This window comes from Drosophila novamexicana, unplaced genomic scaffold (assembly GCF_003285875.2).
Source record: "Drosophila novamexicana strain 15010-1031.04,08,12 unplaced genomic scaffold, DnovRS2.1 tig00001953-arrow-arrow-pilon, whole genome shotgun sequence".
Taxonomy (NCBI): Eukaryota; Metazoa; Arthropoda; class Insecta; order Diptera; family Drosophilidae; genus Drosophila; species Drosophila novamexicana.
In genome coordinates, this window is record NW_020824913.1 from 32,900 (window position 1) to 54,977 (window position 22,078).

The following is a 22,078-nucleotide window of genomic DNA, read 5'->3' on the forward strand; positions in this document are numbered from 1 at the left end:
CTGGAAATAGAAATAGAGAGTGATGTCTGACTGAGTAGATAGCTTGAGGTCGACAGTTTTCAATTCCTTAATATATATATATATATATACTTATTCACCTGGTAAATAAATGTTGAGGCAATTCAGAACCTATCCCCTTATCGCCTGGTATACGCGGCATTGTTTGTGCTTGGTTCACATTCACTGCATCGGACTTCTGGCATTTCTTTTGCACTCCACGCTCACATTGCCAGACAGCATGGGGAGTGGGATTGGTTAGGGAGATGGGTAGGGGCAGGGGGAGCATGCAGCACCTCCTCGTCCGCTTTTGTTGCTGTTTTTGTGCGTTTTGTGCATTGTTGGTCTCGCTGTGCGCCTGGTGCTCGCATCTCCACAGCCAGTGGGTGTGTGGGTGTGTGTGTGTGTGTGCTGGGGTTGAGTTATGGCTGCGAATCGAAATGGGGGCTGGGGCTTATCCGACTGTGGAGAGCGCGTTGCTTTGGCTTGGTCTTGTTGTCGACGGGCGCTTCTTTCTTTTGTGCTGCAGCAGCTGCAGCCCATCCTTGCAGCCGTGGCCATGGCCATGGTGTCAACAGGTGGCGCCAAGCTCCTGGACGGCACGCGCCGTTTCACACGGTTCACCCACACACAAAAACACGGCTCACACCCGCCCCGTCTGCCCTCTCCTGTCGCCCGTCTTCCGTCCACGGGCAGCACAGTGTGAAGGACGTTCAGTTTTCTTTCGTTTTGTGGCGCAACTTTTTGTGCGTGTGTGCGTGTGTGTGTGTGTTGACTGCAAAATTTGGCCTGCTCCTTTTTGGAAAAGCCGCACGTTTTCCTCTTTGCTTTCTTTGCTGGCAGCACTCCGGGCCCGGAACCGGGCCCTTTTTGGACACCATCCCAATGCCCAATCGTCAGTCAGTTCACGCAAGGGCGCATTATGTCATCTATTTTTTTTGTTTGACTCTCGATTCGTGTCCAACTTTGTTCGGTTCGAGTGTTTAGCCTGTGCTTGGCATTTCTTCCTTTTTTTTATTTGTTCAATACAAACGCAAAAAGTCTAAAGAGAAGCGATTTATTTCGAAAATATTTTGATTCATTTCGAATGAATTCAATACATAACATTTTGACAATAAATAAATAAAATCAATAAATAAAATAAAGTAAATAGAATAAAATGAACCAATCTAAACGTTTATTCAGGAATCGGAGCACAAATTTACGATATATATTGTTTTGATAATACCTTACGGTCATCAGAAAGAAAATCCAAGTAAAAGTTTGTTTTCTGGCAATAAAACTTTATTTACAACTTGTCGCTAATGGAACTAGCTAAAATCACAGAAATTCTATTGACATGGTTTTATACTCATATATATATTATTTAAGTAACTTCTTCTTCTTGGCTTTGTTAAGAGTGTGTGAGTGGGAAATTGTTCTGGGAAATGGCCTTTCCTATCCGATCCGATGATGAAGAGAGTTTCGTCAGTTCTGTAAAAATCCTACAAGATCCTTATGTCTCATTCCAGATCCTTTATAGAAAAACAGTTTCGAGCCAGAATTCTCTTGATATAATTTAAGCATTGTTTGATGCTTAAATCACTCCAAATAATAATTTTATACGTCCAGCTCGACTCGACTATGCAATAAGCAGGATAACATCTCCTTTTTTTTTTTTGCTCTTAGGAACGTTGAGGTGTTCCCTTAACCAGGTTTTTAAACTTCTGTCAACGTATCTGAATGCTGCAATAGAAAAATAAATAAAACATTAGAATTTGCCTACTTTCAGCACTAATTCGACCATTAAAAATGATTTTGTGCTAATGTAAAATTATAAAATATTTATATAGTGTATAAAAAGTATAAAACTTTGTGTAGATCCGCGCTTTTGTTGCAAACAGAAAATATCTCAGAATCGAACATAAGGTATTCCAAATAATATATATATATATATATTATTATATAAAAATATGCTGAAGATCAGAGAGAACGTATTTAAATATTTTACGTGAAAATAATTCTTGTGAATATCGTGTATTCTTAAGCTGGTTTGTGTCTTGGCTTTTCGCTGTCTGCACTGATCAAATTTGCGATAAAATTTTCGCACACTACTTACTGAAACTGGTTTGTGTCCGGGCTTTTTCGCTGTGCAGATCAAAATTGCGGCAATGTTTCGCACACGTCTTTTAGAAACTGGTGTGTGTCTAGGCTTTTTCACTGGCTGTGCTGCTGATCAAGTTTGCGGCAAAGTTTCGTTCACATCTTTCACTCGAAAGCTCACTCGACGCTTAAAGCTCATTTGAGCGTTTCGGCTGACGGCCATGAGCGAAGCGTTTTCGAGTAGTTTGCACAAATCCAAACTAAGCCCAACAAAAACAATAGATAAGCAGCAATTGGCTTGGGAGGGGGGCATAAATCAGTGGGAAGCGCTCTTAAGACTCAGATATGCTTAAGAGCGGCAACGCGAAGAGAATGTCGAGTGGGCGGCCGGGCACAAGTTGCTCGCTCTTCGCAGCGAAAGGAAACTTGTTTCGGTGGGAGAAGTGGGCGCCGCTTTGAAGGAAAATGGGAAAATCGAGCGCATAAAAAGGACTATAACAACAGTAGCTGCTGCAGACGCGGGGCCAGCTCCAAAAAAAAAAAAAAATAACTCGAAAGGGCAATACATAAATGGAAAAGAAAACGAGACGCAATGAAAGGAACGTGCGCACTTCGGCGTCGCTGTCAGCGTCGGCGTCGGCGTCGACGTCGACACAAGCTTCGGCTGCGCAGCTTCAAGCTTGTGTCTATGTGTGTGTTTGTGTGTGTGTGAGCTCATGTGGGTAGACAAAACTTTCGCTTTCGTTGGGTCGCCTTCGTTTTTCCAGCAGCTTCTTTTGCTCTAGTGCTAGCGACGACGTCGCTGTCGGCGTCGCCGCCGTCGTCGTCGTTGGCGTCGACGTCAACGTCAACGCGCAGCCTCTGCCAATTTTTCTTTTTCTCAGCTGGCACTTGAACGAAAAAAAGATTACAACAACAGCTGCCCAGAGAAAATCGCTTGAAAAACGGCATGTGGAAATGTGGCAACAGATAAATTTCTATGCCAAAATGAATGGCAAAAAAATGCGAAAATTTCAAGGATACAAAATGGGAACAAGCAGTCTCAAGGCCCAGGTACAGTTACAGTTACAGGTGCAGGTGCAGGTGCAGTTGAGAGGCAGGTGAGGGACACGAACATAACTGAAAATGGGCATCAAGATGACCTTGAACCAACTCTGGCCCCTCGCAGCCCTGACCAATATTTACACCGGACGCTGAGTCCCGTTATATTCGATCACATGCAACTATGCAAGTCCCGTAGTTGGGCTCGTATAAGAGATGGCAGCGGGCCGGGCTTTTACGGCACGGTCCAACACGAACACGAAAATAAACTGAGGCGCGTTCCAGCTCAGTTTAAGATACCTTTTGGGATGAATTTAATAGCCTGATTCCACTAGCATATGCTCAAAATATGTTGCATTTGCAAACCTTACATTCTTCGATTCCATTAGCAAGCGTGAGTTGTCGTTAACATGTGAATGGCAAAAGTACTGCTAAAAAAACAGCGGATCGCTTTGATTGGGACTCCAGTTAATGGACTTGTTGCGGGATTTGGCCATCTTTAAATGTTAAAAACGTGTGGGATTAGCTAAATTTAAAGTTATAATTTATACAGGCAACATATTTCGCATTGGCAAATAATGTAGGAAATGTTGACAGCGGAATTGGGCTAAAAGTTTATATTCTTGTATAAAAATAATAGTTTTTCGATGTTGGCAAAGCCCCTTCGCGAATCTGAGCAGAGCCAGCTGGAAGCATTTGCTGGGCCAATGAGAGAAGTTGCAGAAGTTTTTAGAAATTTCTTTTATCTTTAAAAAATTATGAATAAGCATTACGGAATATTTTGATATTGCGAACATCTTTTCATTTAGCTAGTCAAGTTCTAGACATTTTGGGAGAAGCATGTGAGCTATAAACGGGGGTTGAATCAGGATATATATATCTGATATTATATATACATATTTTTAATCTGATCTGATTTGTAAAAAATGGCAAATTATAAGGAAAAAAGTTGTCACGAGTTCTTTTGTCTGTCTTTCACTATGAAGCATACAAACTGAGAGTCCATGGAAACTATAGCCATTTTCTAAAGAGCATTTTTCAATAATTTCCACCCAATTTCGATAATATAAAGTATAAAAGCACGTTTTCTGCTCATCTGCTGTTCCTAGTCCCAACCGAGTGCCTCTGGGATCCTTTGGATATTCATCCCTTCGCCTTGACTCCAAAGGAAAACCACCTGTAAGCTGAGTTGACCAGAGGCGAATGCTATTGATTTTGCCTATGTTTGTTTCTATGCTGCCGCATGCCACATGCCGCATGCCACATGTGTGTTCTACTTGGAATGGGCTGCGTTGGGGCAGCTAGCGGTCCACTCGCTGTCGCTGTCGCAGTCACTGCCGCAGTCGCTGCCGCAGTCGCTGCTGGCAAAGAAAAAGCAAAAAGAATAAAATGAAAATAAAGGATTTTCATCTGCTTAGCTTTCTCTTTTGGCTTTCGCCGAGTGACGTGTCACTCTGCAGTTGCTTATTGCTCTTAAAACTTTCTTCAACAGGTTGCAAGTTCGCTCCATGTGTGTGCGTGTGTATGTGTGTGTGTGTGTATGCTGACTCTCAGCTGTTGGCAACGGACTCGTTATTCCTGCCCAGCCCAGCCCAGTTCTTACTCGCATGTGCGACCTTGGGCACTAGCTAAGCGCTGTCATGGCAGCAGCCAGGCAGCCAGCCATGTAGCAGGCGGTCAGCCCCTTGTTATCCCGCTTGTCAAGCGCTCAAAAGCCCGCCCCCACCCCCGCCCACACGCCACTAATCCTGGCAACCACACACACACATACACAGAGAGCGAGACTCAAGTGTGGCGACCCACATTTGTTGTCTGACATTTTCCCCATCATTTCTCTACTTGCCCGAAATGGAGATATGCCCAATTCTGGACATCTTAAGTAGCTTGACAGCAGCCGAGTCGAGGAATATTTCTAGATAAGTCTGAAGACTGCTGCTAGAAGCTGATAATGTCCTGCGATCAACTGGCGATGCTTACACGCTCAATCGATTGAAAAGGATATATAATCTGTGGTAGAAATCAATTTTCTAAGTCCTTTGACTCGTTTTCGGGAAGTTTTGTTAGTCATTTCTAACAATAGAAATGGATTTATTACGAGCTGAAAGATCTGCTTATGTCTGGAAGATTGCCCACCTGGAAAACCCAGGTCTTCGGAAATTTCCTGTGGTCGGAAGGACCAACCATTCAGCGCCTGTCAACCTTCCTAGGATCATGGCCATGGATGGACGGAAGACTTGGCTTCCCTGATAATGATCGATGAGTTAATCGTGCTGTGGTCTCGGTAGGCATTTGGACGGAATCATGTGGTCGGATGAACCATTCAGCGCCTGTCAAACAAGGATCCAAGGAACATGGCCTGATAAGCAAAAGACTTAACTTCCCTGATGATGATCGATAAACGAATCGTGCTGTGGTCTAGCAGGCAGCCCGATAGGTTTTTAGAAGGATGGTCGGATGAACCAACTAATTAGCGGCTGTCAACCTCGCAAGGATCATGCCGGATAGATAGACACAACAGTTGGCTTCCCTGTTGATGATCCATAACTTAATCGTGCTGTGGTCTAGCAGACAGCTCGGTAGGTTTTTGGACGAAATCAGTAGACCGTTAATCGAACTACTTGGCACTCTCTCGCGTATGCGAAAAAGGGCTCAATTTGTGGTTTCACCCGGCCAGAGGTGTCCATTGCAAATTACTATGCTACGAATATGTGTGTTTCGACGCGAAACCTGTTTGCTATCTCTCGGCTCTCAGCTCTCAATGCTCGACTATCGAGACTGCCGACAAACTGCTTATTACTTGAATTCTGCGATGCGGCTGCATTAACTATGTCTCGCTGCGAGAATGCATGAGCTTGTCCCAAAAGATTTGAAGCTCAGCTGCAGGCAGGGGCCAGGAACCAGGGGCAGGGACACCAAAACAAGCGATGCAGAAACTGGGCCCGATAACGAAACCGAAACCGGGCAAAAAAAAAAAACCAAATTGAATGCAACCAAAAAGGATGGGGAACGGAGGGCAGCGACAGGGGGAAAAAACAACACAGCGATGCAAACATAAAATCCAAGTATTAAATTGCAACGACCTATATAGAAAGAAGGCAGCGCGATGATCACCAGAAAGAGCGGGAGTGAGAAAGGGGATCGGGGCAGTCGCTGGTGATTTGTCCCCTTATCCTGGTCTTACTTGTTTTTGCCCAAAAGTCAGAGAGAAAGAGAGAGAGGAGAGAGAGAGAGAGTCGCCAAGGATTGAGTGGGGAAGATTTAAATTGAAAAGTGCATTGTGAGCGCATAATGTTTGCCAAGCTTGTCCCGGCTGGAAGATGATGATGATGATGATGATGATGATGAGGAGGACGAAGTCAGATAACGTGACCTGGCGCACCAAAATGTTTCGAGTTGGTTTTTTGGCAATGCCAAACACACACACAAATACACACAGAGAGGGAGAGAGAGAGAGAGGGAGAGAAAGAGAGAGAGAGCACCGAGCAGCCCGCACGCGGAACTAAGAAAACTAGTTTCCAACAAAAAAAGGCAACCGAGCTCGGGCTTCGCCCGGTTTCACTCGCCCTTGGCTGCAGCTCCCTTGGTCAACTGGTTTGTTTGAGTCTCAGCATTTGATTGAAGTTTTTAGCACAATTTCACTTTGGCCAACTTGCTGCGCTGCGCCGGCCATCTAAGCCCCGGCTCTCGGCCCAAAGCCAAAGCCGAAGCCCTTAATTAGCAGTCTTAAGCTTGCCTTCACTTGCATCCAGCTGGACTGGCAGTCAGGCTGCCAAGTCAATCAGCATCTGCTGCTCTAATGGCTGCTATTATAAAAAGCGATCCAAGCGATCTTTCGACTGTACTTGCTTCCACTCGAGCGATGGAATATCCCAAGTTGCAGCAACCGAAATCGAACCAAATGCGCATCGGATTTGTATTACAGCGCGCAGAGCAGGTTCTTAACCCCTTTTGAGGGCAGTTATAAAAAGGGGTCATTCGAGATTCCTCAAGTATCTCAATTACCCAATCCTGCTTCTGTTTTCTTCTATTTTAACTATTTCAATTATTGTTGGTATATGCCATAAGCCTGGGGAGTAGACCTCAACATCTAGGGAAGCAGGAGAGCTATCAACTCATTTAATATACTCCATCTGGATTGACCTACAAAATGTGGTATCTCATTATACAAATTGGCAAGTTCTTGAAAAGAAATTCTTCTTAAATGTTTTCTAGCATTTTTAATTACCAAGTCTAAGTTTCTAAGGTCGCAGTATGCCTTCCCCTGTTGCCACACTGTGCTATACCCTTTTTATGCGTTTGCAATGGGCATGAGGACAAAAAACGGCCAAGCCCAGGCTGAAGACTGGGTCTCTGGTGTTTGGCCTGTGCGTGTTCTGTTTTGTTTTGTTTTATTTTGTTTTGTTTTGTTAGCACCGTTAAGTGTTTATCATGTAAAACACCAAGGAAACATGTCTAACATGCCAAATATGTATGACCTACAAATTATGCGAATGCGACACCAGACAACAAGAACACAAAGAGAAGGAGAAAGCGAGAGAGAGAGAGAGAGAGAGAGAGGGAGAGAGACTCGCAGATGCTGTTGCCAAGTTGGGCATTATGTAGACGAGACTGGTGCAAAAGCGTGGACTCGGATGAACAGCAGAAAATCAGGGATTACCCGCAAGAGTCGAGGTGGAGGAGACAATACTGTCCTTGATGTTGCCAGCAGGGCTTTCCTTGGGTCTCAGACAACTCAATCTCAGTCTCGGCCAGGCCCAAGCAAACACTTAAGACGCACACGCAAAACCCAAACCAAAAACCCGACCAGAAGGCCACCCATAAGAAAACCAAATGTGACCGTGAAGACCACTGGACCTGACCCTCCCCTCCCCTCCCCCCCTGAAAATAACTTGTGGACACCCTTTGACCCGGCCCGAAGCGTTCGGGTGTGAAATACTTTTGCGGTTAAGCGTGTGTTTTCCTGGATCCTCCTCCACTTGTGCATGTGTGGAGGAAATATGTGAGCATTCAAATTAGACAGAATTCCTTCCAAATAGCCGACGAGTCTATTATAATATTATATGGCTGACAAGCAGCTGGCTTGTGTCCACAAAAGGTTCTCCCTTTTTTCACATACCGCACGGCGAAGGACGTCCAAGGAAATCATAATTGGAAATTACACACATAATCATCAGACAAGCACACACACACACACTCGCAGGGAGACTCGTTTTCATAGCTTTTCCCAAGATGGCGCGCAGCCCTCGTCTGGAATTTATTAGAAATTCAAGAGTGAAATTCTCGGATTTCCCAGCACGTCGTCGATTGAGTGACCCCCAAATGCGTTGAGGAAATGGGCTAAAGGGCGGCAGGGCAACAGGGGAAATGGATTCGGTTAGCTCTGGGATTATTGCCGGGACTCCAGAGAGAGAGAGAGAGAGAGAGAGAGAGAGAGAGAGAGAGAGAGTACGCCTGGCTGGCGTGCGTGTTGCGTGTTGCGCCAGGCGATTTCACTCGTGGGTAAGCTTCCCAATGTAGCGCATGATGGGGCCACGTCTCGCAGGTATTATGTAAATTAATTAGCAAACGCGGCCATGCACACCGGCACACCCCTTTGCATTTGAATTGTTCGCAGAGGAGCGAAGCGCAAAACTATTGGACGCGGCTGTCAATCAGTGCAAGAAGAAAGGAAAGGAAGCCAAAGTCCAATCTCAGTTGCCAACCTTGAGCTATTCCTAATGATGGCCACTTAAGCAGTCGCTGGGACGGACGACTTGGAGCTGGTTCCTGGTCGAGCAGACGGAAGTCAACCCCAAAATGATTTTAACACTTTTATGATACTTTTGTTGCCACTTCCACTCGTGGGCGCCACAAGACGCACCCTCTCTGTCTCTCTCTCCCACTTTCTCTCTCTCTCTCTCTCTGTATCGCCCTCTTACCACCCTGCCACATGCGACGAGCATAAGGCATTCGACTGTGCGCCTCGGCACATTTATTGATATGGGCGACCGACCCTCCGACCGACCGACCGTCCTGCTCGGGCCTTTGTGTGTTTAGTTTAGTTTTATGGGGTGTCCGGTTGCCGTTACAGACAACACACACACACACACACACAGCACACACAACACACGCACAACAAGCAGCAGGCGGAAGGACCTGAATCGGAAGCCGAGTCAAACGAAGGCGGCTGTCCGCAAATTAGCATGATATGTGCCTGGGCCTGGGCGAGCAGCGGGCTCTGTGTCCACGATTAGGCCCATCAAAGGATTAGGCAATGACGCCCATAAAATAGGCAGGCAGCACGCCAAACCTTGGGCAAGGGGTAGGCAAAGGGTGGCTGCGGCTGCTTCTGCTTCCTGTTGTTGTTTGCCCGTTGACTGCTCACAGGCTGGCAGGCGAGGTCAAAGGTTTAAAAGTTTTGACACGCAATTACTTGAGCACATGTGGGATAGGCCTGTCTGGGGAGGGCAACACAAGAACCCGGAACAGGACAAGCAAGGGCAAGGGCAAGGACTAGGGCTAGGGCAGGGGCAAAGGGTTGTTAATATCATTTTAAGTGATTTTATGATGAATTTGTGCCCTAAAATTCCAACTCATTTGCACACACACACGCACACACTCGCACATCATCAACATCATCATCAGCTCCGCCCAATTTTGTGGGTTTTGGGCAAAAGTTTTAGTGTGAAATTTCCACAGTAATTTTATAGGCGCACTTAAGCGGTTTTTGCCTCTTGGCAGCACTTCTTTCTAAGCCCTGTCAAACCCCCCCTACCCCCTCTCCCCTTAGCTGTAAGCATGTGTGCGCGTGTGTGTGCGGGGACGTGTTGATTTTGTGGCATTTCAGCCTTTTTGAACTTTGAACTTGTTTGGTAGTTTTAAGGATTGTTTCCCCGTTTCCCGCCTGCAGGCTGGCCTGATTATGGCCCATCATAGGCTAATTCCATTTGTGTGTCTGGGTGTGCGTGTTCGTGTGTGTGTGTGTGTGCGTATGTGCGTGTAAATGTGTGAACTTGTGTGCGTTATGTTATGTGCATGTGTTTATTAGCGTGTGACAAATCATTTAATTCCTTAATCGTGTGTTTTCTAACTCCATTTGATGGCATTCTAATTGGCCCGTGTACAGGAGAATAAAGTGGGAGGGGGGCACTTTTAAATGGCCGATTAAATATTAAATAGTTTTCCATACGCCAAGTATCTGATATATGTATGTATCTAATTAATATTCCTTTTGGGTCGACTGTGAGTTTAAGTTTATCTGATTAACAAATTCCACTGGCGACATTTCTCACATTTTTTGCGAATGTATAATATGTTGCCTGTACGCTTTCCCATTAGAAACCACATTTGTCATATTTGCAAAATATGTTGATATTCGCCCCGAGTTATTCGTGGTTTTTGCGATGATATATTGAATTTCGCATCGATGTTATGAAAAATATAAAACTATCAATACCACAAACAGCTGATATAGCAAAAAGATATAGCTGAAGGCAAGCGATAAATTTGTATATTATAATTATGTAAATTATAATTTTTAATTTAACAAATTCCACAATTTTTAACATTTTAAAATGGCCAAATCTCGCCAAAAGACCATTAACTGGAGTCCCTACTTTGAGACCGTATTCTTTGACTTTCAAAATCAAAGCGATCAGCTGTTTATTTAGAGATTATTTAACGTTACTTTTGCCACTCACATGTTATTCAAAGAAAAATACAGTTATACAAAATTGAACAACAACAAGGGAAAGATAAAGAGATTTAACAATACATTTGTGGCGATTGACGCGGAAACATGCCTAAAGTTGGCTCCACTTGCATTCACAATACAGTCAATTTGATTCGCGCAACGCTGGGTAATTTCTTCTAGTATATTTTTAATGGCGATCATACTTTAAGGTTTATGGCACCTTGGCTGCCTTGAACGCCGGCAAATCCATCCATTTGCTCATTTTTGCGAGCTGAAAAGTTGCCTAGTCGCTGGAAGAGGATCACCTTGAGCTTTGTTTGACTTTTGCAACCCAAAAAGGAGTGTGTGTGTGTGTGTGTGTGTGTGTGTGTGTGTGTGTGTGTAAGTGTGTGTGTGTCTTATCTTAGTCATTTCGGTTTGGTATACACTTTTTGTGTATATTGCACGCTTATTTTGTTTTCTTATATATTTACTTTTGCACATTAATTGAAAGAACCCTCGGATTGCTGAACTTTAAGATGCACTCTACAAGATACATATATGAGAAAGAAAAAAAGGGTTGTAGCTCGTTGCCAGCAATCATTTTTCAAATTGCAAGCGCATCGCACTCATAGAGAGAGAGATAGAGAGAGAAAGAGAGGGAGAGACTGGAAAAGAGCTCGAAAGATGGAGAGAAGACGGGTGCATTGATCCCAAAGACGCGAGCGAAGAGAGCTCCAAAATTCAATTTTGAAGCCAACATCTACGAAAAGCAAGAACAAACTAAAACTGATGTGTGTGTGTGTGTGTGTGTGTGTGTGAAGACAAATGCGAAAAGAGAAAACACAAAAAAAATGTTATGCCGAATAAATCCAAAGACACACGACCTCGTCCTCGTTCTCCTCCTCCTTCTCTTGCTCGTCCGCGAAGCTGGCTGCATAGCCTTCAGCACCCTGTATGTGTGTGTGTGTGTGTGTGTGAGCGAGAAGGATAGAGAGAGAGAGAGAGAAAGCGAGATAAGTTGGCAGCCATACTCTGTCTCTCTCTCCCTCTCCCTCGCCCTCTTTCATAGCTGCCCTTGTACAGTCAGCCAGGGCCTCGATCGGCCCCTAAATACTATGTGGGAGAGCAAAAAAGAGCTTTCCGTCAGATAAGACTAAGCCAAACTTTACTGGAATGCGCCTTCCCCAAAGGGGGTTCATCACTTTTGTTATATACATATGTACACATTTATATATGTATGTATATATATACATATATACGGCTCCTAAATAGACGGGGAGCGCGAGCAGCCAAGCAAGACAAGCAGCAAGGAGGGCCTGCGGGCAGGGGGAGGGGGCGCTGCGGTAAAGCAAAGTCACGCTGCGGTTTTTTATTGCCTCCGCTCGAAATGCGGTCTTTGAACTACCAAAAAATAATAATAATAAAAAACTGCAGGCTCTTTTTTTCGGGGAGATGCCAAGTGATCTATGTAACGCCGCAGTCGCTGTCGCTGTCGCAGTCGCAGTCGCCGTCGCAGTCGCAGTCGCAATAGGCGTCGTTGCAGTCCAGGGGGCATCTAGAGGGCTGCAAAAGTGTTGGTGAGCGCAACGAAAGCGAACAGAGAGAGATAGAGAGAGAGAGAGAGAGAGAGAGCGAGAGAGAGAGAGAGAGAGAGAGAGAGAGAGGGAGTGAAATATAGAGCGAGAGTGAGCGAGTAGGAAGGCGAGAGCGAGGCAACTTTTTGGCAAAAACAATATATTTTTGGCCAATTCACTCACTTTTTCGCTCTCTCCCTCTCCCCCTCTCTCTCCCATTCTCCCCCTCTCTACTTTACTCACTCACTCTCAATTTTTGTCGGAGCGCAACGCGTTTATTTCGTGCTCTGTGAGAGAGGGGAAGATCGCTGTCCGTAGTTTGAAATATGCAAGCGCACACACACACACACACACATGCCGCTGCAAACAAAGCTTTGAACATGCATACTGCGTCCGCCCCCCTCTGAACCCCCCCTCCCTCCCTTTACAAAGTGGCCTGCAGCCCTGGCAAAGCAGGCATCTACTCGTCGCACTTCCTAAATTCTCAGCGTTGCCCTCGCTAGGTCGCTGCGCTGCGATCACAGTTGTCAGTGTGTGTGTGTGTGTGTAAATGTGTGTGTATGTGTGTGTGCGTTGAGAAACCTCAAAAAGTTGTACTGAAGCCGTTAACCTCGGCTATGCGTTCGTCGTCCGAGTTTGTTTTTGGAAATTATCAACGCGCCGTATGGCTGCCCGGTCTTAGTCTTTGTCGGAGCATGGCAGGAGGGCGGATCGGTGGGGGGTGCAAGCAAAATGCGACATTGATGATGATCAACACAGGCGTCAGGAAGAGGGGGGGGGGAGAGGAGGGGGGGGGAGACGCTTAGCCACCATCAAGTAAATAAGTGAAGTCATTTGCTAAAATGTTGGCAGAGGCAGCGCCTCGCACATGTGTGAGGCAATAATAAAAAGGCAACAATTTTAGTCACATACAGTGCCTGCAAATGCACACACACATACATATATATATATAAGATTTATATTTATATATATGTATATACATATATATATTTATATATATATATGTGTGTGTGTGTGTGTGAATGCGCTTCACGAAAATTACACAAAAATTACGCAAAGCAAAGCAAAGCAAAGCAAAATAAAAATCAAGAAATGCACACACACTCGCACACACTCGCACACACACACACACACACTCAGAAACTTGTTGGAGATCTGAAGCTTTCGTGAAAGACCAAGATTTGTGAGTTGCAATATTTGGCACACACAAACGAGTTCCGGACATGCAACTGCGCTGCACACATCTCACCAAGCCCCCGCCCCTCCCCCCACCCCTGACACCCCTCTCCCCTCCCCGTACTCTCTTGATATACTTAGTCGGTTTTTTTTTTGGGCACAGCTTTCTATGGCTGGGCGCAGGGCGAAGGTGCAGATGATTTCCAATTGGCGTCGCCCTTAAATCATGTAAGTCTCTCTGCCACGACAAAGATCGATGCGATCCGTTGCACACACACACACGCACACACAAACACACACACACACAGTTAGCAGATGGGCCGCGTTAAAGTTTGTGCTTTTTTTTTCTTATTGCATTTTGCATTTGTTTGCTTTGTTGAATTTGTAAGCGATTTCTCCTTTGCAAATTGTTGTATTTATTTATTTTTTTTAGTGAATCGCTTTTTTATTTACACTCCGAGCGAGTATTTAAAAACCACAAATAACATGCAATATTTAGCTTAATATTTATCACTAAATACTAAATTACCATGAACTAGTTGAAGAAACTTATAAAAAGGAGCAGAAAATCAAGGGAGAACGGGTAGTTACGACGAAAAGACACCCTTGTATAACTAGCACTTGCGGATCGGTAGATCTAGTAGAACTGCGACTTGCGCATCTCTAGATATTTGAGGAAAAGTACTCAGTTTAGTCTCAAGTCAAGTTTAGTTAGGAAATCTTGTTAAGCAATTCAGATATTCAAAGAATAACGTCATTATCGAAAAATAATCTTTTCGTATGGCACCTTTATTATATACCCGACATGTTTGAAATGTCTTGAAATGTATAACGCATAGAAGCAGACACTTCCGACTCCAAAAAGGTATATATATTCGTGATCAGTATCAACAGGCGAGTCGATATAGCCATGTCCGACTGTCCGTCCGTCCGTCTGCTTCTATGCAAACCCAGCTGGATCGGACCACTAAATCATATGGCATCTATCTATAGGAACGATCGGTCGAAAATTAATTTTTGTTCTTTGGAAAACTTTTTTGTTTTGCAAGACATTTTTACCAAACTCGCAATTTATAAGTTTCACTATGCTACCTACATTTATGCCAAATCCTATCAACATCAGACCACTATATCATATAGCTGCCTTAGGAACGATCGGTCAAAAAGTAGGTTCTTGTATGAAAAACTTTTTTGTTTTTCAAGATATTTTGACCAGACTCTGCATTGATTAGTTTCACTATGCTCCTCATAAATGTGCCATGTCCAATCAACATCGGACGACTATATCATATAGCTGCCATAGGAACGATCGGTCAAAAAGTATGTTCTTGTATGGAAAACCTTTCCCTGTGATAGACGCGGGCAAGCATTATGAAAGATTCCCTCTGCAAGGGTATTCATATTATGATTAATATGTAGCTTGAAGTTCTGCCTGAAGAGGCGGCAGTTTGACTGTGCTTCAGGTCAAAGGGATCTCCGCTCAGGTATTTAGCCAGGAATTCCTGTGAGAATTTCGGGAAAATTTTAAAATTGTAGCCGTTAAAGATTTTTCCCTAGGATCTCGTTTTATTTTTTTTTTTTTGTTTGATGATTCCTGGCCGCAGCAATAAAATTGGCCTTTGTCAGGGCTCATTTTCTGACTGCGGTTGAGGTTGAGGTGGGGCTGGTGGTTGGGGGGTAGACTCTGGACTCAGGTGCTTCAGGTGGGGCCGGTGCAGTGCAGCGGAATCAATTATAAATGTTTATGCTAATTTTTTGCGACGCATTTTTTATTAAAAGCAAAGTAAACACAACTGCATAAAAAACAATGCGAGGGCGTGGCCGCGACGGCATATAAGTAGCCCCAGTCAGCCCCTCCCCCCAGCCACAAAACAAAAAAAAAAAAAACAAAAAACAAAACCTTTTCGCACGAAAAGGGCAAGTAAGTAATACATTATATTAAAAATATTAAAAAAAAAAAGGCCTTCTCTTTGCATAACAAAGAAGAGGGGGCTGGCAGCGAGACAGAGATAGCGGGAGGGGGTGGGGTGGAGGGGTGGAGGGGGGCTAGCTGTCAACAGAGACACATGCACATAGAATACTTATGTACACACACACGCGCACGCTCACACACATGCAGATGGAAGCGCAAATTAAATTGATAAATGCACAAAAAGATACAAAAAGTCAAATTGCATTAAAAAAAAAATAATAGAAAATAATAAAAATATAAGTAAATAGCAGCGCGTAGGCACAACAATTTGTTGTTTATATAAGCCCCAAACAGGAAAAGGCCAGAACAGCAACAAAAAGCACACACACACACACACACCCGCACACCCGCATACCTGCACACACACGCCCACGCAGACTGGAGGCGAGTTTAACATAATCCAAAGTATGTGGAAAAAAACAACAATAACAACAACGACAAAGCGCGCAAACACGTATACAAATATAATAGATAAATATACGCAGGACAGTCGAAAATGCAACCACCGTGTGTGTGGAGGGGGTTGGTGGGTGGTGGGGAAGGGGGCGGGGTAGGCCCTACGATCGCAGTTGTATTATATTCTTCAGCCCCCCTTTGAAACTGGGCTTGACTGCACGCATTTTTATGTGCTAGTGTCCAGCCTGCTCGCTCTCTCTCCCTCTCCCTCTCCCTCTCTATATATCTTTTTGCCTCGCGCTTTCTCTCTCTGTCTCTTTCCCTCTCTCTCTCTCCATCGCACACGCACACCGATTAAAGTAGATGGGCACGCACTTTGTCTACGGTCCATCCGTCTATCCGGCCGTCCCGTTCCGTCCCGTCCCGTCCTGTTCCGCCCCGTCCGTGCGTCGAATGTGCATGGCATTTTCATAACACTCCGGCTCTGGCCGGAGCGCAGGGGATCGGACGGGGCGTATACGTAATTTGCCTGCCGACGCCTGTTGCCCACCCAACAAACGCGGCTGAAAATAAACCAAAACAAAAAGTGAAAACACAACAAAAAATAAGGCGAAAAAAATGATGTCAGTAGAGAAAACGAGCAAAACAACAGACGTCAGAATAAAAATGAACCAAATGGAAAATGCCCACATGCATGCATGCGTGTGCATGCGTATGCATGTGTGCGTGTGTATGTGTGCATGTGTGTGGCTAACGAAAATGCAATGGCGGCCAGCATATCCGGCCTCGCCCCTTCCCGACCCCCCCTCTCTTAACGGCCGCTGCATTTGCATTTTATTTTCGTGCGTGTAATGCAATCGGCTGGACACAAGCGACAGGGTGTACCGCGTGGAAAGGGACAGGGACAGGGTGTGCGAGTATGTGCGTATATATGTACATGTGCCTGTACATATGTATATACATATGCAAAGTTTTGGACATGCTTTTTAATTTTTATGTTTTCAGCTTTGTTTTTTGTCATTTTTCTTGTTCTTTTTTTTTCCTCTCATGCATTTTTTAGCCACCTTTTTTTGGTTGCATATACATATGTACATACATATGTGTACGGCATGCATGTATGTACGCATGTGTGCATGTACATAGCTATGTACGTCACGTTGATGTTAATGTTAATGTAATACTTTGGCAGCCCACACAGTATTAACCGTTGTTTGTATTTAGTTGCAGCATACATGCATGCATGCATACGTACATACATGCATGCATGCATGCATGTGTGCATGTACAGCGTACATACGCATGTGTACATAGTTAACGCCTAAAGCCCCTTAACTATTGGGTTTTTACTTTTTGTAATCCGCCTTTTCACGCAGTTTGTTTACGCTGCCAATTACATTATGTGTATGTGGGTATGTGTGTAGTGAATGTGTGGTGTGTGGACTGCCTTTTTGTCAAGTTGCCTAACCGCAGGCACATAGACCTCTTAGTTAATATCTCGTCGCAAGCTAATTGCAGGCTGTGTTAGGATCTCATGATGTGTCACCCTGTGCGACTAGATGCGTCACCCTGTCAGCAGCGAACAAGAAGAACAGTTCTCAGTGCGAGATGCAACGCATTTCCCCCCAGCTACAAATTTGTGATGCATCTTTCCTGTTTTTCTTTCGCCCTCATAATGTGTGTACGTGCCCCTCTGTGTGTTTGTGTGTGTGTGTGTGTGTGTGCGTGCGTGGGAGTGTGCGTGTATAAGTGTATAAGGGTATAAGTGTATAAGCTGCAATTCAGTTTAACATGGCTGCTGTCCCTTTTTTTTGGGGGGCATCCAATTTGTCGCCTGCGCAGAGGACGTGTTATTAATGCGAATGCGAATGCGAGTGTGAGTGTGAATGTGAATGCGAGTGGGTGCATTTTATGAATGCACTTGAGAGACAAACCAGCCCTCCCACCAAAATATTCGTGATTATTTTGTTGTTTTGCTGTTAGCGGGACTCGAAGCCCGAATTGTTGCCATATTGTTGTCATATTTATAGATGTCCGGGAAATATATTATTCTTCAGCTTATCCTATCGAGAGCTCTGTCTGTCACGTACGACAGCTGCCACCATGCAACAAGTGGCATCATTGCGAAATGGGAAAATTATCACAAATTGTTAATGCCACCAAAATAAGCATCTATTGTTGGGTTCTCTTAATAAGCCTTAAAATTGATTGACGAAGTCAACAGTTTATTATATTATAGATTTTTTTTTAGGCTTTTGAATAAGTGGAACTGTTTTTCGGTAAATAAGCTAATTAAATGAGCTGTTTTTTAAGGGAATTCATTTAACAAGACTCGCATACAAATTTGGCATCGTCGTATGCGAAAGACATAAAAACACAAATAAGTGCCAATAGCTGCAAATAATAGTCAAAATAATATTATTCAAATATTATAAAAAACAATTTTAAAATTATGCCTTTCTTTATTTTCCCATACTTTCTCAAATTGTCTGAATAATAATTATTAATAATTCCAATTAAAAATTAAATTAATTTTTTATTTCATACTTTCTCAAATAGTCCAAATAATAATTATAATTATTTACAAATTAAGTTTTACTTTATTTTGCGCATACTTTCTCACTCTAACAATCAGATGATTATGCATTTGCATTTGCATTTGCGTACAAACTGTACATCTACACGCATGTGTAGCTATGCATGTGTGTGTACGTGTGTGTGTGTGTGTACGTGGGCTGTTCGATGGAGAATTATATATTACTGATGTATTTGCTGGAAATTTCATTATGCACACACACGCACGCACACACACATAATCGCATCGCAACGCAACGCAGCGGCTTTAGGCCTATTAAGCAAACATATTACCAATACACACACACACACGACCACACACAACTCTCCCCCCACCCCCCTTCATCCTAGTTGAAAGCAGAAACAAACACGCATACGCCACGTTGGCTGCCCGAAATTCGCTGCGACGCCCAAAAGCAGGCAGCACAAAGCACACACACGCACGCACTGTTTGTGTGTGTGTTTGTGTGTGTGTGTGAGTCTGTCTATGTACTTTGCCTAAATGTGCATGAGTACTTGTATGTGTGCGCACATTTTAGCGCATTTTTATATAATTTCCACTTTGTTGCCCCGCGCTTAATATTTATTTTGGTTGTTTTGTTCGCCTTTTTTCCGTTACTTTTTTCTTCTGTTTTTTTTCCGTTTTTTTTTCTTTTTTTTTTTTTTGTTTTTGTTGTTTTTTTTTTGCTGCTATACGCCACGACCTTGCCGCACCACACCCGCCAGCTGCCAGCATTAACTTTGACTGCGGTCCACAGCTGCAACTGCAGTTGCAGTTGCAGTTGCAGTTGCAGCGCAGCCACTGCAACTGCATTTTATAACATTTGCTTTGTTTTTCTCTTTTTTTTTTTTTTGTGTAGGCGCCGCGCATAAAAAACGCCCATAACTGCCGCGGCGACTGGTTGAGTGTTCGTTCGGTCAGATAATCGTCGCTGCATGCGTGTGGATGCAATTTTGGGGTTGTTTTGCAGACACACACACACACACACACACACACACACACACGGCACGCACACGCACACACACAGGCACACGCACACGCACAAAAAAGGTGCAACAAAATTTTAAAAAATAGGGGAATACAATTTCTACATTTCATTTGGCATATTTTTTAACTTTTTTTTTTTTTGTGGGCGCCAGCGCTGATGCCGTTTCCGACGTCGACGTCGACGTCGACTGCGCGAGTGTGAGAGCGCGCAATAGCACGCCCGCAGTCCCAGCTCGGCCGCGTCCTTTGCGTGCATCATGCATCCTGGCTGGCAATTGCATTCAATGTCATTGCGGAGCTGCTGCGCCTGGATATTGGGGCGTTTGGTATTGGGTTTTGCGGGGGGTGGTGGGAGGCGGGCGGGCGGTCATCTACGCTTCGCAATGGCTGCCTTTTTTTATACGTTACTTTTTGTTGTTTTTATTATTATTTTGTTTTTGTTTTTGTTTTTTTTTTTTGTTTTATGGCATTGCCCACTTTTTGTGGAGAGTTACTTTTGGTCGTTTTTTGGCATCAGCCTCTGCAACGGCAACGGCAACGGCAACGGCAGCGGCAGCGACGCATCCGGCGTTGCGTGCGTGCGTTGCGTTGCGTGCGTGCGTGCGCTCGTCCAACTCCTGCGCCAGAGCGAGCCGGCTGCAGTGCATCATTTGGCATTTTTTTTTTAGCATTCGCTTTGTTTTTTTTTTTTTTGGACTGCATTTTTTATTTAGTTTTTATTTATTTTTTGAATAATTTTTTTTTTTATTTTTTGCGTTATTTATTATATGGCTCGCGAGTTTTTGATAGGCCTACTCACGCGGCTCATTTTTGGGGGGGATTTGAAAAGCTTGCTTATGTGCGCGTGTGTCTCGGTATGTGTGTGTGTGTGTGTGTGTAGAAGAAGCAGCGGCCACCCCAACTGCCAGCCCAGCACCAACTGCGTATACTTAATTATTGCTGTTGCTTTGCTCTTGCACATTCAGTTGCCCCACTATCTGTGTGTGTGTGAGTGTATATGTGTGTATGTGTGTGCTCGTCTCTGTGTGTGTGTTCGCGTACGTGCGTATTGTCCTTAACTAAGTAAATATAATGAGTTGCACAGTGAAGCAAAAGCAAGCAGCATTATGTATTTAGAAATTATCGATAAATCGAATAAATTAATTATATACTGACTGACTGACTGACTAACTGATTGATTGATTGGTGATTTTTATTGAATCCTTTTTGGGTTCGAAATCGAGCAAGCCTGGGCGTCAGAATAGCATGCGGTAGGCAAATTTTGCCAGCATGTTTTTTGAAGCGAGTTAAATGGGATTTGATAAAATTCTCGCACAGGTGCGAACAATTTGCGGCATAAGCGATCGTTTTCGAATTTCGAAAAGTCGAGTCGGGAATTAAATGTGAAAAAAATATAATAGACAAATTTGATTTTGGAATTTTCTTTTAGCTTTATTAATTATTTTAATCTCAAAATTCGACCGATCGTCTTCAAACCAATTTGCAAAAAATGATTTCAAGAGAAAGCAGACGAATTGTTTATTGAATTTATTAGCGCTTGCTAATTAAATAGCTCATGATCATTTAAATAGCCGCATTGGAGGTCCTTTGGGCTACATACATTGCATAATAATTTCGGCAATTGTGCAACATGCGGCACACACGGCGCTTGCAACAAAAGGCGTTATGAGGCATGGTGCATGTAGGGGGGGAGGCGAGAACTTTAGCAAAAAATATAATACAAATTTACACCAAAAGTGTGGAACTTTTTTGCCATTTGAATAGCCGATGTCGACGTTGTTGTTGTTGTGATTATTATTGTTGTTGTTGTTGTTTCGGCTGCAACAAGACACGCACGCACGCACTGCAACTGCAACTACAACTGGTGTTTGTGCATTTGTGTGTGTGTGTGTGCCTATGCCTGTGTATGTATGCAAAAAAATTATAAAAAAAGAAAGAAAGAAAGAAAGAAGTGTGTGCATTTATTTTGTTGCAGTGGACAGCGACAGCGACAGCGACAGCACAGTCGGCAGCGCAGTCGACGTTAGTGTCCGCATAGGCCGAAAAAGGACGAGTGCGGCGCTCATTTGCCAGCATATATAGATATATACATAGGCATATGTATATCTCCAATATGTGCATGTGTGCATGTGTGTGTGTGTGTGTGTGTGTGTGTGTGTGTGTGTGTGGGTAGGGGTTATCGAAGGTGAGCGTGGCGGGGGGCGCAGTGGGGCCACGCAGGTATTGTGCGCACATATTTTTATAGGGTTTCCATTGCAATTTTTATTTAATTCTTTTTTTTTTATATATATATATTTTCGTTTTATTTTTTCCTTTTTTTTATGTTTTTTTTTTTTGTGCAGCATTTGGATTACGCTTTGTTGCCTCCTCGCTGTTTTGTGTTTCGTGTGTGTTGTGTGTGTGTCACGTATGTGTGCGTGTGTGTGTGTGTTTGTCTCTGTTTCGTTGAATTTTTGTTGCTTTTAGTTGTGTTTGTTGCTGGGTCGCCTTTTTTTTTCAGCGATTTCTTTTTGCAGCCTGTGTTTTGGGCAGATTTTTATTTTTCGGTGGCAGCGCCGGCCTCGGCTTTGAAACTGAGGCTGCGGAACTGGGGAGCTGGTGGGGGGAGGGGGGGGGGGCTCTCTGGA

The 22,078-nt window shown here is 44.0% G+C and overlaps 1 long non-coding RNA gene across 1 annotated transcript in view; it reads right to left on the minus strand.

Moving 5' to 3' along the window:
* Positions 1-1,338: 1,338 nt before the first annotated feature.
* The window catches only part of LOC115768696, an 84,087-nt gene continuing 63,347 nt past the window's right edge, over positions 1,339-22,078 (minus strand). Inside the window, exon 4 of the long non-coding RNA XR_004018592.1 lies at positions 1,339-1,722. This is a non-coding gene — a long non-coding RNA (uncharacterized LOC115768696). The remainder of the gene's footprint in view (positions 1,723-22,078) is intronic.